Genomic DNA, 14,993 nt, shown 5'->3' on the forward strand with positions numbered 1-14,993 from the left:
GGGAAGGAGTTGGATATCCCATCTCATGTTAAAGGACGGGTCTCTGGTTTGGTATTAGAATCATTGAGATATCACATCGCATGCTGTAGGAAGGGTCTAAGGATTGGAATGGGATGGACTTGGATATCACATCTCATGCTATAGGTAGGCTCTCAGGTTTGGTATAAGCATTGAGATATCACATCTCATGCTATAGGAAGGGTCTCAGGATTGGAATGGGAAGGATTTGGATATCACATCTCATGCTATAGGAAGGGTCTCAGATTTGGTATAAGCATTGAGATATCACATCTCATGCTATAGGAAGGGTCTCAGGATTGGAATGGGAAGGAGTTGTATATGACATCTCAAGCCTTAGGAAGGGTCTCAGGTTTGGTATAAGCATTGAGATATCACATCTCTGCTATCGGAAGGGTCTCAGGATTGGAATGGGAAGGAGTTGGATATCCCATCTCATGTTATAGGAAGGGTCTCAGGTTTGGTATTAGAAGCATTGAGATATCACATCTCATGCTATAGGAAGGGTCTCAGGATTGGAATGGGAAGGACTTGGATGTCACATCTCATGCTATAGGGAGGGTCTCAAGTTTGATATTAGAAGCATTGAGATAACAAATCTCATGATATCGGAAGGGTCTCAGGATTGGAATGGGAAGGAGTTGGATATCACATCTCATTATAAAGGAAGGGTCTAAGGTTTGGAAGGGGAAGGATTTGGATATCACATCTCATGTTATAGGACGGGTCTCAGGTTTGGTATTAGAAGCATTGAGATATCAAGTCTCGTGGTATAAGAAGGGTCTCAGAATTGGAATGGGAAGGAGTTGGATATCACATCTCAAGCTATAGGAAGCGTCTCAGGATTGGAATGGGAAGGAGTTTGATATCACATCTCATGCCATAGTATGGGTCTCAGGTTTGGTAGAAGCATTGGGATATCACATCTCATGCTATAGGAAGGGTCTCAGGATTGGAATGGGAAGAAGTTGGATATCACATCTCAAGCTATAGGAAGGGTCTCAGGTTTGGTATAAGCATTGAGATATCACATCTCATGCTATAGGAAGGGTCTCAGGGTTGGAATGGGAAGGAGTTGTATATGACATCTCATGCCATAGGAAGGGTCTCAGGTTTGGTATAAGCATTGAGATATCACATCACATGCTATAGGAAGGGTCTCAGGATTGGAATGGGAAGGACTTGGATATCACATCACATGCTATAGGAAGGGTCTCAGGATTGGAATGGGAAGGACTTGGATATCACATCTCATGCTATAGGCAGGGTCTCAGGTTTGGAAAGGGAAGGAGATGGATATCACATTTCATGTTAGAGGTAGGATCTCAGGTTTGGTATTAGAGGCAATGAGATATCACATCTCATGCTATCAGAAGGGTCTCAGGATTGGAATGGGAAGGAGTTGGATATCACATTTCATGCTAAAGGGAGGGTCTCAGGTTTGGAAGGGGAAGGATTTGGAAATCACATCTCATATTATAGGAAGGATCTCAGGTTTGGTATTAGAAGCATTGAGATATCACATCTCATGCTATCGGAAGGATCTCAGGTTTGGTATAAGAGGCATTGAGATATCACATCTCATGCTATCATAAGGGTCTCAGGATTGGAATGGGAAGGAGTTGGATATCACATCTCATGTTATAGGAAGGATCTCAGGTTTGGTATTAGAAGCATTGAGACATCACATCTCATGCTATAGGAAGGGTCTCAGGATTGGAATGGGAAGGAGTTGGATATCACATCTCATGCTATAGGAAGGGTCTCAGGTTTGGTATAAGCATTGAGATATCACATCTCATGCTATAGGAAGGGTCTCAGGATTAGAATGGGAAGGATTTGGATATCACATCTTATGCTATAGGAAGGGTCTCAGGTTTGGTATAAGCATTGAGATATCACATCTCATGCTATAGGAAGGGTCTCAGGATTGGAATGGGAAGAAGTTGGATATCACATCTCATGCTATAGGAAGGGTCTCAGGTTTGGTATAAGCATTGAGATATCACATCTCATGCTATAGGAAGGGTCTTAGGGTTGGAATGGGAAGGAGTTGTATATGACATCTCATGCCATAGGAAGGGTCTCAGGTTTGGTATAAGCATTGAGATATCACATCACATGCTATAGGAAGGGTCTCAGGATTGGAATGGGAAGGACTTGGATATCACATCTCATGCTATAGGCAGGGTCTCAGGTTTGGAAAGGGAAGGAGATGGATATCACATTTCATGTTAGAGGTAGGATCTCAGGTTTGGTATTAGAGGCATTGAGATATCACATCTCATGCTATCAGAAGGGTCTCAGGATTGGAATGGGAAGGAGTTGGATATCACATTTCATGCTAAAGGGAGGGTCTCAGGTTTGGAAGGGGAAGGATTTGGAAATCACATCTCATATTATAGGAAGGATCTCAGGTTTGGTATTAGAAGCATTGAGATATCAAATCTCATGCTATCGGAAGGATCTCAGGTTTGGTATAAGAGGCATTGAGATATCACATCTCATGCTATCATAAGGGTCTCAGGATTGGAATGGGAAGGAGTTGGATATCACATCTCATGTTATAGGAAGGATCTCAGGTTTGGTATTAGAAGCAGTGAGACATCACATCTCATGCTATAGGAAGGGTCTCAGGATTGGAATGGGAAGGAGTTGGATATCACATCTCATGCTATAGGAAGGGTCTCAGGTTTGGTATAAGCATTGAGATATCACATCTCATGCTATAGGAAGGGTCTCAGGATTGGAATGGGAAGGATTTGGATATCACATCTTATGCTATAGGAAGGGTCTCAGGTTTGGTATAAGCATGGAGATATCACTTCTCATGCTATAGGAAGGGTCTCAGGATTGGAATGGGAAGGAGTTGGATATCACATCTCATGCTATAGGAAGGGTCTCAGATTTGGTATAAGCATTGAGATATCACATCTCATGCTATAGGAAGGGTCTCAGGATTGGAATGGGAAGGAGTTGTATATGACATCTCAGGCCATAGGAAGGGTCTCAGATTTGGTATAAGCATTGAGATATCACAACTCATGATATCGGAAGGGTCTCAGGATTGGAATGGGAAGGAGTTGGATATCACATTTCATGATAAAGGAAGGGTCTAAGGTTTGGAAGGGGAAGGATTTGGATATCACATCTCATGTTATAGGACGGGTCTCAGGTTTGGTATTAGAAGCAATGAGATATCAAGTCTCATGGTATAAGAAGGGTCTCAGGATTGGAATGGGAAGCAGTTTGATATCACATCTCATGCCATAGTATGGGTCTCAGGTTTGGTAGAAGCATTGGGATATCACATCTCATGCTATCCGAAGGGTATCAGTATTGGATTTGGAAGGAGTTGGATATCCCATCTCATGCTATAGGAAGGGTCTCAGGTTGGAATGGGAAGGAGTTGGATATCACATTTCATGTTATAGGAAGGGTCTCAGGATTGGAATGGGAAGGACTTGGATATCATATCTCATGCTATAGGAAGGCTCTCAGGTTTGGAAGGGGAAGGAGTTGGATATCACATTTCATGTTAGAGGAAGGATCTCAGGTTTGGTATTAGAGGCCTTGAGATATCACATCTCATGCTATAGGAAGGGTCTCAGGATTGGAATGGGAAGGAGTTGGATATCACATCTCAAGCTATAGGAAGGGTCTCAGGTTTGGTATAAGCATTGAGTTATCACATCTCATGCTATAGGAAGGGTCTCAGGATTGGAATGGGAAGAAGTTGGATATCACATCTCATGCTATAGGAAGGGTCTCAGGTTTGGTATAAGCATTGAGATATCACATCTCATGCTATAGGAAGGGTCTCAGGATTGGAATGGGAAGGAGTTGTATATGCCATCTCATGCCATAGGAAGGGTCTCAGGTTTGGTATAAGCATTGAGATATCACATCACATGCTATAGGAAGGGTCTAAGGATTGGAATGGGAAGGACTTGGATATCACATATCATGCTATAGGAAGGGTCTCAGGTTTGGAAAGGGAAGGAGATGGATATCACATTTCATGTTAGAGGTAGGATCTCAGGTTTGGTATTAGAGGCATTGAGAAATCACATCTCATGCTATCAGAAGGGTCTCAGGATTGGAATGGGAAGGAGTTGGATATCACATCTCATGCTAAAGGGAGGGTCTCAGGTTTGGAAGGGGAAGGATTTGGAAATCACATCTCATATTATAGGAAGGATCTCAGGTTTGGTATTAGAAGCATTGAGATATCACATCTCATGCTATCGGAAGGATCTCAGGTTTGGTATAGGAGGCATTGAGATATCACATCTCATGCTATCATAAGGGTCTCAGGATTGGAATGGGAAGGAGTTGGATATCACATCTCATGTTATAGGAAGGATCTCAGGTTTGGTATTGGAAGCATTGAGACATCACATCTCATGCTATAGGAATGGTCTCAGGATTGGAATGGGTAGGAGTTGGATATTACATTCTTGCTATAGGAAGGGTCTCATGTTTGGAATGGGAAGGAGTTGGATATCACATATGCTATAGGAAGTGTCTTAGGTTTGGAACGGGAAGGAGTTGGATATCACATCTCATGTTATAGGAAGGGTCTCAGGTTTGGTATAAGCATTGAGATATCACATCTCTGCTATCAGGAGTGGCTCAGGATTGGAATCGGAAGGAGTTGGATATCCCAACTCATGTTAAAGGACGGGTCTCTGGTTTGGTATTAGAATCATTGAGATATCACATTGCATGCTGTAGGAAGGGTCTAAGGATTGGAATGGGATGGACTTGGATATCACATCTCATGCTATAGGTAGGCTCTCAGGTTTGGTATAAGCATTGAGATATCACATCTCATGCTATAGGAAGGGTCTCAGGATTGGAATGGGAAGGATTTGGATATCACATCTCATGCTATAGGAAGGGTCTCAGGTTTGGTATAAGCATGGAGATATCACTTCTCATGCTATAGGAAGGGTCTCAGGATTGGAATGGGAAGGTGTTGGATATCACATCTCATGCTATAGGAAGGGTCTCAGATTTGGTATAAGCATTGAGATATCACATCTCATTCTATAGGAAGGGTCTCAGGATTGCAATGGGAAGGAGTTGTATATGACATCTCAGGCCTTAGGAAGGGTCTCAGGTTTGGTATAAGCATTGAGATATCACATCTCTGCTATCGGAAGGGTCTCAGGATTGGAATGGGAAGGAGTTGGATATCCCATCTCATGTTATAGGAAGGGTCTCAGGTTTGGTATTAGAAGCATTGAGATATCACATCTCATGCTATAGGAAGGGTCTCAGGATTGGAATGGGAAGGACTTGGATGTCACATCTCATGCTATAGGGAGGGTCTCAAGTTTGATATTAGAAGCATTGAGATAACAAATCTCATGATATCGGAAGGGTCTCAGGATTGGAATGGAAAGGAGTTGGATATCACATCTCATTATAAAGGAAGGGTCTAAGGTTTGGAAGGGGAAGGATTTGGATATCACATCTCATGTTATAGGACGGGTCTCAGGTTTGGTATTAGAAGCATTGAGATATCAAGTGTCATGGTATAAGAAGGGTCTCAGAATTGGAATGGGAAGGAGTTGGATATCACATCTCAAGCTATAGGAAGCGTCTCAGGATTGGAATGGGAAGGAGTTTGATATCACATCTCATGCCATAGTATGGGTCTCAGGTTTGGTAGAAGCATTGGGATATCACATCTCATGCTATCGGAAGGGTATCAGTATTGGATTTGGAAGGAGTTGGATATCCCATCTCATGCTATAGGAAGGGTCTCAGGTTAGAATGGGAAGGATTTGGATATCACATTTCATGTTATAGGAAGGGTCTCAGGATTGGAATGGGAAGGAGTTGGATATCACATCTCATGCTATAGGAAGGGTCTCAGATTTGGTATAAGCATTGAGATATCACATCTCATGCTATAGGAAGGGTCTCAGGATTGGAATGGGAAGGAGTTGTATATGACATCTCAGGCCATAGGAAGGGTCTCAGATTTGGTATAAGCATTGAGATATCACATCTCATGATATCGGAAGGGTCTCAGGATTGGAATGGGAAGGAGTTGGATATCACATTTCATGATAAAGGAAGGGTCTAAGGTTTGGAAGGGGAAGGATTTGGATATCACATCTCATGTTATAGGACGGGTCTCAGGTTTGGTATTAGAAGCATTGAGATATCAAGTCTCATGGTATAAGAAGGGTCTCAGGATTGGAATGGGAAGGAGTTTGATATCACATCTCATGCCATAGTATGGGTCTCAGGTTTGGTAGAAGCATTGGGATATCACATCTCATGCTATCGGAAGGGTATCAGTATTGGATTTGGAAGGAGTTGGATATCCCATCTCATGCTATAGGAAGGGTCTCAGGTTGGAATGGGAAGGAGTTGGATATCACATTTCATGTTATAGGAAGGGTCTCAGGATTGGAATGGGAAGGACTTGGATATCATATCTCATGCTATAGGAAGGCTCTCAGGTTTGGAAGGGGAAGGAGTTGGATATCACATTTCATGTTAGAGGAAGGATCTCAGGTTTGGTATTAGAGGCCTTGAGATATCACATCTCATGCTATAGGAAGGGTCTCAGGATTGGAATGGGAAGGAGTTGGATATCACATCTCAAGCTATAGGAAGGGTCTCAGGTTTGGTATAAGCATTGAGATATCACATCTCATGCTATAGGAAGGGTCTCAGGATTGGAATGGGAAGAAGTTGGATATCACATCTCATGCTATAGGAAGGGTCTCAGGTTTGGTATAAGCATTGAGATATCACATCTCATGCTATAGGAAGGGTCTCAGGGTTGGAATGGGAAGGAGTTGTATATGACATCTCATGCCATAGGAAGGGTCTCAGGTTTGGTATAAGCATTGAGATATCACATCACATGCTATAGGAAGGGTCTCAGGATTGGAATGGGAAGGACTTGGATATCACATCTCATGCTATAGGCAGGGTCTCAGGTTTGGAAAGGGAAGGAGATGGATATCACATTTCATGTTAGAGGTAGGATCTCAGGTTTGGTATTAGAGGCATTGAGATATCACATCTCATGCTATCAGAAGGGTCTCAGGATTGGAATGGGAAGGAGTTGGATATCAAATTTCATGCTAAAGGGAGGGTCTCAGGTTTGGAAGGGGAAGGATTTGGAAATCACATCTCATATTATAGGAAGGATCTCAGGTTTGGTATTAGAAGCATTGAGATATCACATCTCATGCTATCGGAAGGATCTCAGGTTTGGTAAAAGAGGCATTGAGATATCACATCTCATGCTATCATAAGGGTCTCAGGATTGGAATGGGAAGGAGTTGGATATCACATCTCATGTTATATGAAGGATCTCAGGTTTGGTATTAGAAGCATTGAGACATCACATCTCATGCTATAGGAAGGGTCTCAGGATTGGAATGGGAAGGAGTTGGATATCACATCTCATGCTATAGGAAGGGTCTCAGGTTTGCTATAAGCATTGAGATATCACATCTCATGCTATAGGAAGGGTCTCAGGATTGGAATGGGAAGGATTTGGATATCACATCTTATGCTATAGGAAGGGTCTCAGGTTTGGTATAAGCATTGAGATATCACATCTCATGCTATAGGAAGGGTCTCAGGATTGGAATGGGAAGAAGTTGGATATCACATCTCATGCTATAGGAAGGGTCTCAGGTTTGGTATAAGCATTGAGATATCACATCTCATGCTATAGGAAGGGTCTCAGGGTTGGAATGGGAAGGAGTTGTATATGACATCTCATGCCATAGGAAGGGTCTGAGGTTTGGTATAAGCATTGAGATATCACATCACATGCTATAGGAAGGGTCTCAGGATTGGAATGGGAAGGACTTGGATATCACATCTCATGCTATAGGCAGGGTCTCAGGTTTGGAAAGGGAAGGAGATGGATATCACATTTCATGTTAGAGGTAGGATCTCAGGTTTGGTATTAGAGGCATTGAGATATCACATCTCATGCTATCAGAAGGGTCTCAGGATTGGAATGGGAAGGAGTTGGTGTTAGGAAAGATTTCGTAATACTAGGTAATTTTCCTTCCATGTGGCAACCCCTAAACTTTTTGCTGTTGTTTTTCACCTTGTTCTTGACTTTGCCAGAGAAGTGCAGCCTTCTGCCGCACTCCTCTGGGCTTTCGCTCCTTTCTTACGGGGAAACTGACATGCCCTTAAGACAGTCAGTACCGGGGAACGCTGTTTCCCGTAGTTTCTTTTATCATGTTGCAGCTTTAGTGCAACATGACACAAGAGGGCACTGTAAGCTAAGTTACAGCTCTCTTGGGTCTCTAGCCTTCTACAGGCCCTAGAAACTCTTTTAGGATGGTATTTTGATCGGTGCAAGTCATTCAGGGACTGGAATGGTGGCAGCGATCGTTTTGTTTATTTTGAGCTCCTTTTGGCGTTCTGAGCGCGTTTTTCGCACTGAACCCAAAATGGTGGCCTGGCTCCCAAAATGGCCAGACCACGATGCTCTTTTGTCCTGTCCACTGACCATCTTGCTCCCTTCACCTTCCCCAGGTCGAGCGACCCGGGGCCTTCCTTATTTGGGCATGTACTTTCCTGCGAAACGTGGTTGCTTTCCAGGGTTGGCCATTGTCTTTTGTGTGCCTCCAGGGTGTGGGCTGGGATGTCTGGTCCCAATACACATCCTGGGTGCCAGAGAGTCTAGGGTGGTGTGAATGCCTGGGACCACCGTGGTCCGTGATTGGTCCACGTATGGTATGTGTGTTGATGAGCGGATCTCCCATTGGCCCCCCTCCGTTTTGGCGCGAAGGGAACCGTGGATAAGAGGGGGTTGGAAACACCACTACCATGTCGATCTCCTGAGTTCTCACGAACGAAGGAATACAGGAGCCAAGTATCCTGCAACCAAGAGGCTGGACCGAGGAATCGCTGGTGACCCGCTGAAGGAATCCTCCTTTGCACTGCTGTCGTCCTGTGAAACCCTTTCCTCCTTTGATCGAACCAGAAGGCCTGTACTGGTGCTTCGACCTTTGGAATAGCAGGAACAGCTATTCCCGGCGACTTCATCATCTCCTGCCAAGTAAGCCTTCGGAAGTGTCTCTGGGCCATCCAGTTGACTGACCAGTTTACAAGGGAGTCCTGCTCTGTAACCGCTGCCAGGTTGTGTTGTATTTCGAGTCCTTGTCACTCTCCCACGCTTCGTACACTTGGCGTTCCCAAGTCTGAAGGGAGGAGTGTACATTTGGCTCGAATACACACGGCCGCTCCGTTGTCCTGCTGCGGCAACAAACTGTGCCGGTTTCGTCGATTGGGACGTCTTTTTGCTCTACACGACTACGAGGCGTTCCCTGCTCTTCTGAACCTGCCAGCTGCTGAAACTAACGTGGAGAAGCCTGGGTCTGCTTGCTTCGGGGACCGGTGAGTAGTATAGCTAGGATCTGGTCGCCCTCCTGCAGTATCCCATTGCTTTTCCCTGCTGTGTAAAAACAGCACCCTTTTGCCGTACTCACGCTCTGCTTCTGCTCGCTGTGGAGGCTGCGCTTGAGTTGCGGAACCTGTTCTCCTTCTGCTGTGCACTAACCCGAACTGCCTGACTTCCTCCGAAGAGCTTCTCCTTTTGCCCGTTGGCACCGGCGTGGCAGGTACTTTGAGCACAAGGCTCCACTCTTCGCAGGGCTCGGACTTCCATCTAGTTAGGTGCCTCTGAAGGCGAACTGAGTCTAAAGCGTTATCGCACTGCCTGTTTTCCTTCCCTGGCAGGTGGACTACACATTTCGTGCCTCTAATGCTTAAGACTGTCGTATTTGTATATATATTGTGTTGATATGGTATGTGTTGGTTTAGTATTGTGATATTGTGATTTTCTCGCTACGGTCATTATTTTAAAGGCCTTAAAATAAATGTGTATCTATTTTTGATATAACAACTGTTTGGAGTAGTTTGTAAGCGCTCTTGCTTAGTGTGCTCATTGCGGGCTTTCAGTCACCCTCACCCCTCTTGAGACCTAGTCTTGACCGCCGCGATCGCTACCTTGATTGGTCTGGCTCGTCCAGAGGTTACCCTGTTCCAAGTAATTAGGTTGGCCTTCTGAACTTCTGCGCCACCAGGACAGAGTTCAGAAATCCGTCTTAACAAATTGGTGTACAGCGGTGGGATACGACTGAAGGTATCCAGTGTTGCGCTCGAACTAAGGCATTTCAGGTTATTCCAACCAGTACACGTAGTGAATTGTTGTAGTATAACTTTAAAAAGGCCATAGTCCTATCAAACAGTATGGAAACAAATACCTTGTTAACTTTAAATGCTTCCAAATCAGAAACATTGAAAAAGATGTGTGCGGAGAGAGGTGTTTCCTCTCAAGGCACTAAATTGGAAATGATCCAAAGAATCGTGGCGTGGCAAGAAGATCAGCTTGACGCTATAACTTCTGAGGACAGTGCGGAAGGTGGTGGGGCTGCTCTCACTGGTAGAACCGACGGTTCTGCCGCCGCACTGATCCACCGCGACCACGAGGAAAGGGAGGACGAGATGTCTAATGTTTCCTCTGCCAGTGTTGATGGGGATGCTATGCTTGAATTCAAGAAGCAAGAGCTGCGGTTTAGGCAGCAGGAGCTTGAATTCAGCATAGCCAAACTAAAAATCGAACAGGCAGAAAAACAGAAAGACAGGGATCACCAGTTGGAACTGGCCAAGCTTCAGGTTGCAAATGGGTCCAAGGGTCCTGGACATGGGTCTGGGGCCTCCTCTCTTCCACGGTTTCCGAAAGATCTGCTCAGTGTGTATGAAGAAAGGAATGACATTATGGACTGGCTGAATGCGTTTGGGTATGCATGCGAGGTTCAACAAGTTGACAATGCTGATAAGATTGCATGGTTACTCAGTAGACTGCCCCATTCTGGCTGTAGTGCCATTATGGAAATGTCGAAGGCTGAGCGAGCTGATTTCGCAATGTTAAAGCAAACTCTCATTTTAAAGTTTGGGAAGACTCCGGCCCAATATTTAAAGCGTTTTCGAGAGTATAAGAAAAAGGAAGGTGGTACTTGGGTATCTTATGTCGCTGAATCCTTGAAAAACTTAACTGGCTGGGTCGAAGGTTATAAGGTTTCTACCTTCGAAGGCATGATAAATCTTGTCATGCTGGAACACATTTTTGGTTCTTCTTCCCCGGAGCTTAAGCAGCATTTGGCCGATTCGAAGGAGATAGATCCTAAGAAGCTGGCCATTGCAGCAGACTTATGGGTGTCACATCGAGTGTCCCATAAGGACAAAACTCATCCTGGTAAGCAGGAGGAAGGGAAAAAGTCCAAAGATATTGAGGGTGGGGAATCTGCTAAATCTTCTTCCCATAAGGGCCACAAAAAGAAAAATAAGGGTAAGACACAAGAGAACTCACAGGGTAGTGGAGGTCCGCCTCCGAAACAGAACTTTGGTTACAATAAGCCTCCCTACGTAAACAGACCCACTGGGGCTTGTTTTTCTTGTGGAGCAACTGACCATGTGAAGGGGGATCCCCGTTGTAAGGTTAGACCTTTGGGGGTCCACTCCGCTAATCTGGCCTTCTCCTCCTACGAGGAAGAAGAGATTACAGGAGCATCCTTCTCCTCAGACTCATTTCCCAGTGGGATAGAGGCTGAGGTAGTTTTAGTGTCCCTGGGTTCCTGGGAGCCTAAAGTCGCAGAGGCTTATGCTAGGATTCCGGATAATACCAAGCACTACTTTAAAGACAGTGTGCTGATCAATGGAGTGGATACTCCAGCTCTTAGGGATAGTGGGTGCAGTCGCACTGTAGTGGATTCTACCTTGGTAGACTCAGAGGAAGTTGCCAGAGCTACTCTGATGCCCACTAAGTTGGCTGACGGCCCCCTCCGTATGTTTCCAGTAATACCTGTAAATCTCACTTTAAATGGTACAGCAGTCAGGATTCCAGTGAGCATTCAGAGAAACGTCCCGGGAAAGGTCTTGTTGGGTAATGATCTCAGAGCTTTAGGGCTCGTAGGAGACACTGCCGAAAGACCCTACACACGGTCTCAAGCACGGGCAGCATTGGCCAAGTCCAATACGCCGCCCCAGCCGAAGGGGAAACCCAAGGCGAAAGGAGTCGACAAGTCAAGACGAGGGAAAGTGAATATTCCCCCGAGCTCGCCTACCACTGCGGTGGAGGAAGTTGGTCAATCGCCCGGGCCTGACGAGGAGGTGGCGATGCCTGAAGTATTCGACCCCAACGATCATCCTGAACTAAAAGACTTGTTAGTTGAAGGAGGTCCTGATAGGGACGAATTCAGTAAAGGCCAACGTGAGTGCCCATCTCTGGAAGGCCTAAGGAGACAGGCCTGCTCCCAGCTTGAGGGTGAACCTCCTGGGAAGCATAGGATTTATTGGGAAGGTGGACTCCTGTATAGTGAGCCCACAGAGTCTACAGACGGAGACCATAGGAGGATGGTGGTTCCCCTTGCTGTTAGGCCCTTCCTCCTGCAGTTGGTGCATGAAGTTCCCCTTGCTGGTCACCTTGGTATGAAGAGGACCAAGCAAAGGTTATCCATGCACTTCTACTGGCCCAAGATGGGGGTGCAAGTAGAAAGTCACTGCAGGAGTTGTGCCTCCTGCCAGTTGTCTGGTAAGGTTGGCGCGACAATCCAAGCTCCGTTGGTACCGCTCCCAGTTGTGGGGGTACCATTTGAAAGGGTAGGGATCGACATGGTTGGTCCCCTTGACCCGCAAACATCCTCGGGCAATAGGTTTATCCTGGTGCTGGTCGACCATGCAACCAGGTATCCTGAGGCCATCCCATGGAAAACTGTAACTGCCAAGTCAGTTGCAGAAGCTTTACTCGGCATATTTACTAGGGTTGGCTTCCCTAAAGAAGTTGTGCCGGATGATGGCAGCAACTTTATGTCGAAGTATAGGCAGGCTATGTGGAAAGAATGTGGGGTCACCTACAGGTTCTCTTCTGCATACCACCCCCAGACCAATGGTCTGGGGGGGCGTTTCAACAGGACGTTAAAGAGCATGATTGGGGCTCTGGAGGAGCCTCAGAGAAGAAAATGGGATCTTCTTGTTTCATGCTTACTGTTTGCCTACCGAGAGGTACCACAGGAGGGTGTTGGCTTCAGCCCCTTCGAACTTCTGTTCGGTCATCCCGTACGGGGACCCTTAGCCATCGTCAAAGAGGGATGGGAGATGCCCACTCCCCCTGTTACTACCAACGTAGTTGATTATGTGCTAGGGCTCAGAAAACGGATGGTACTTCTGATGGGCTTGGCTAGTGATAAATTGAAGGCAGGGCAAGCGCTGGTGAAACATTGGTACGACCAGAAAGCTTCCCTCATCAACTTTACACTTGGTCAGCAAGTCCTGATCATGAATCCCATAAGGCCTCGAGCTTTACAGGACAAATGGTCAGGCCCTTACCCAGTGGTGGAGCCCCTGGGTGAGGTTAACTATTCAGTGGACCTTGGAAGGCCTGGACAAGCTCCAAAAGTGTTTCATGCGAATAGGCTGAAGGCTTTCGGCCCAAGCGTCAAAATCGCAGCACTGCTACTGGCTTCAGATGTTGCGGGAGAGGAGTCTGAACCTCTCCCCGACCTGTTCCCAAGCAGTCCTTCAGATAGCTCTTTTGAGGGGGTCCGAGTGGCCCCTCACCAAAATGGACAAGGCTCAGTGGTTTACCTTGGACATGAAGTAGGTGGAGGGAGGAGACAGCCTCTACTCAGTCAGGTACAAGCAGTACAAGACTGGCCTACCCCCACTACGCAAACCCAAGTGAGAGCCTTTTTAGGACTCACGGGGTATTACCGCAATTTTGTGGCAGACTATGGTACCATAGCTGCTCCTCTGACTGCCCTCACCACTCCGAAGAAACCCAAGAAGGTAACTTGGACTGACGAGTGTGAGAAGGCCTTCAATGGCTTAAAAGACTCCTTGTGCCAGGCCCCTGTCCTTAGGGCCCCTGATTATCAAAGACCTTTTATCGTGCAGACGGACGCCTCTGACACTGGGATAGGAGCTGTACTATCACAAGTAGATGAGAAGGGTAAGGAACACCCTATCGGTTTTATTAGTCGCCAGTTTAAGGACAGAGAGCTCAGATGGTCCACGGTAGAGAAAGAATGTTTCTCTGTTGTGTGGGCCCTAAGGAAGCTGAGGCCCTACCTCTATGGGACCCACTTCACTGTGCAGACTGACCATAAGCCGTTAAAGTGGCTAATGAACATGAAGGGGGAGAATCCAAAGTTGCTTAGGTGGTCCATAAGTCTACAAGGCTTCGACTTCACTATTGAGCATAGGCCAGGTGTCCAACATAGCAATGCTGATGGGTTGTCCAGAATGTTTAACCGACCTGAACAAGAGACTCATCCAGGGGTGGATTAGTTCCCCCTGTCCATAGTCTGGGAGGGGCGAGTGTTAGGAAAGATTTCGTAATACTAGGTAATTTTCCTTCCATGTGGCAACCCCTAAACTTTTTGCTGTTGTTTTTCACCTTGTTCTTGACTTTGCCAGAGAAGTGCAGCCTTCTGCCGCACTCCTCTGGGCTTTCGCTCCTTTCTTACGGGGAAACTGACATGCCCTTAAGACAGTCAGTACCGGGGAACGCTGTTTCCCGTAGTTTCTTTTATCATGTTGCAGCTTTAGTGCAACATGACACAAGAGGGCACTGTAAGCTAAGTTACAGCTCTCTTGGGTCTCTAGCCTTCTACAGGCCCTAGATACTCTTTTAGGATGGTATTTTGATCGGTGCAAGTCATTCAGGGACTGGAATGGTGGCAGCGATCGTTTTGTTTATTTTGAGCTCCTTTTGGCGTTCTGAGCGCGTTTTTCGCACTGAACCCAAAATGGTGGCCTGGCTCCCAAAATGGCCAGACCACGATGCTCTTTTGTCCTGTCCACTGACCGTCTTGCTCCCTTCACCTTCCCCAGGTCAAGCGACCCGGGGCCTTCCTTATTTGGGCATGTACTTTCCCGCGAAACGTGGTTGCTTTCGCGGGCTTCTACAT

Source organism: Ambystoma mexicanum, chromosome 5q, assembly GCF_040938575.1.
Source record: "Ambystoma mexicanum isolate Mex_15411 chromosome 5q, UKY_AmexF1_1, whole genome shotgun sequence".
NCBI classification, from domain to species: domain Eukaryota; kingdom Metazoa; phylum Chordata; class Amphibia; order Caudata; family Ambystomatidae; genus Ambystoma; species Ambystoma mexicanum.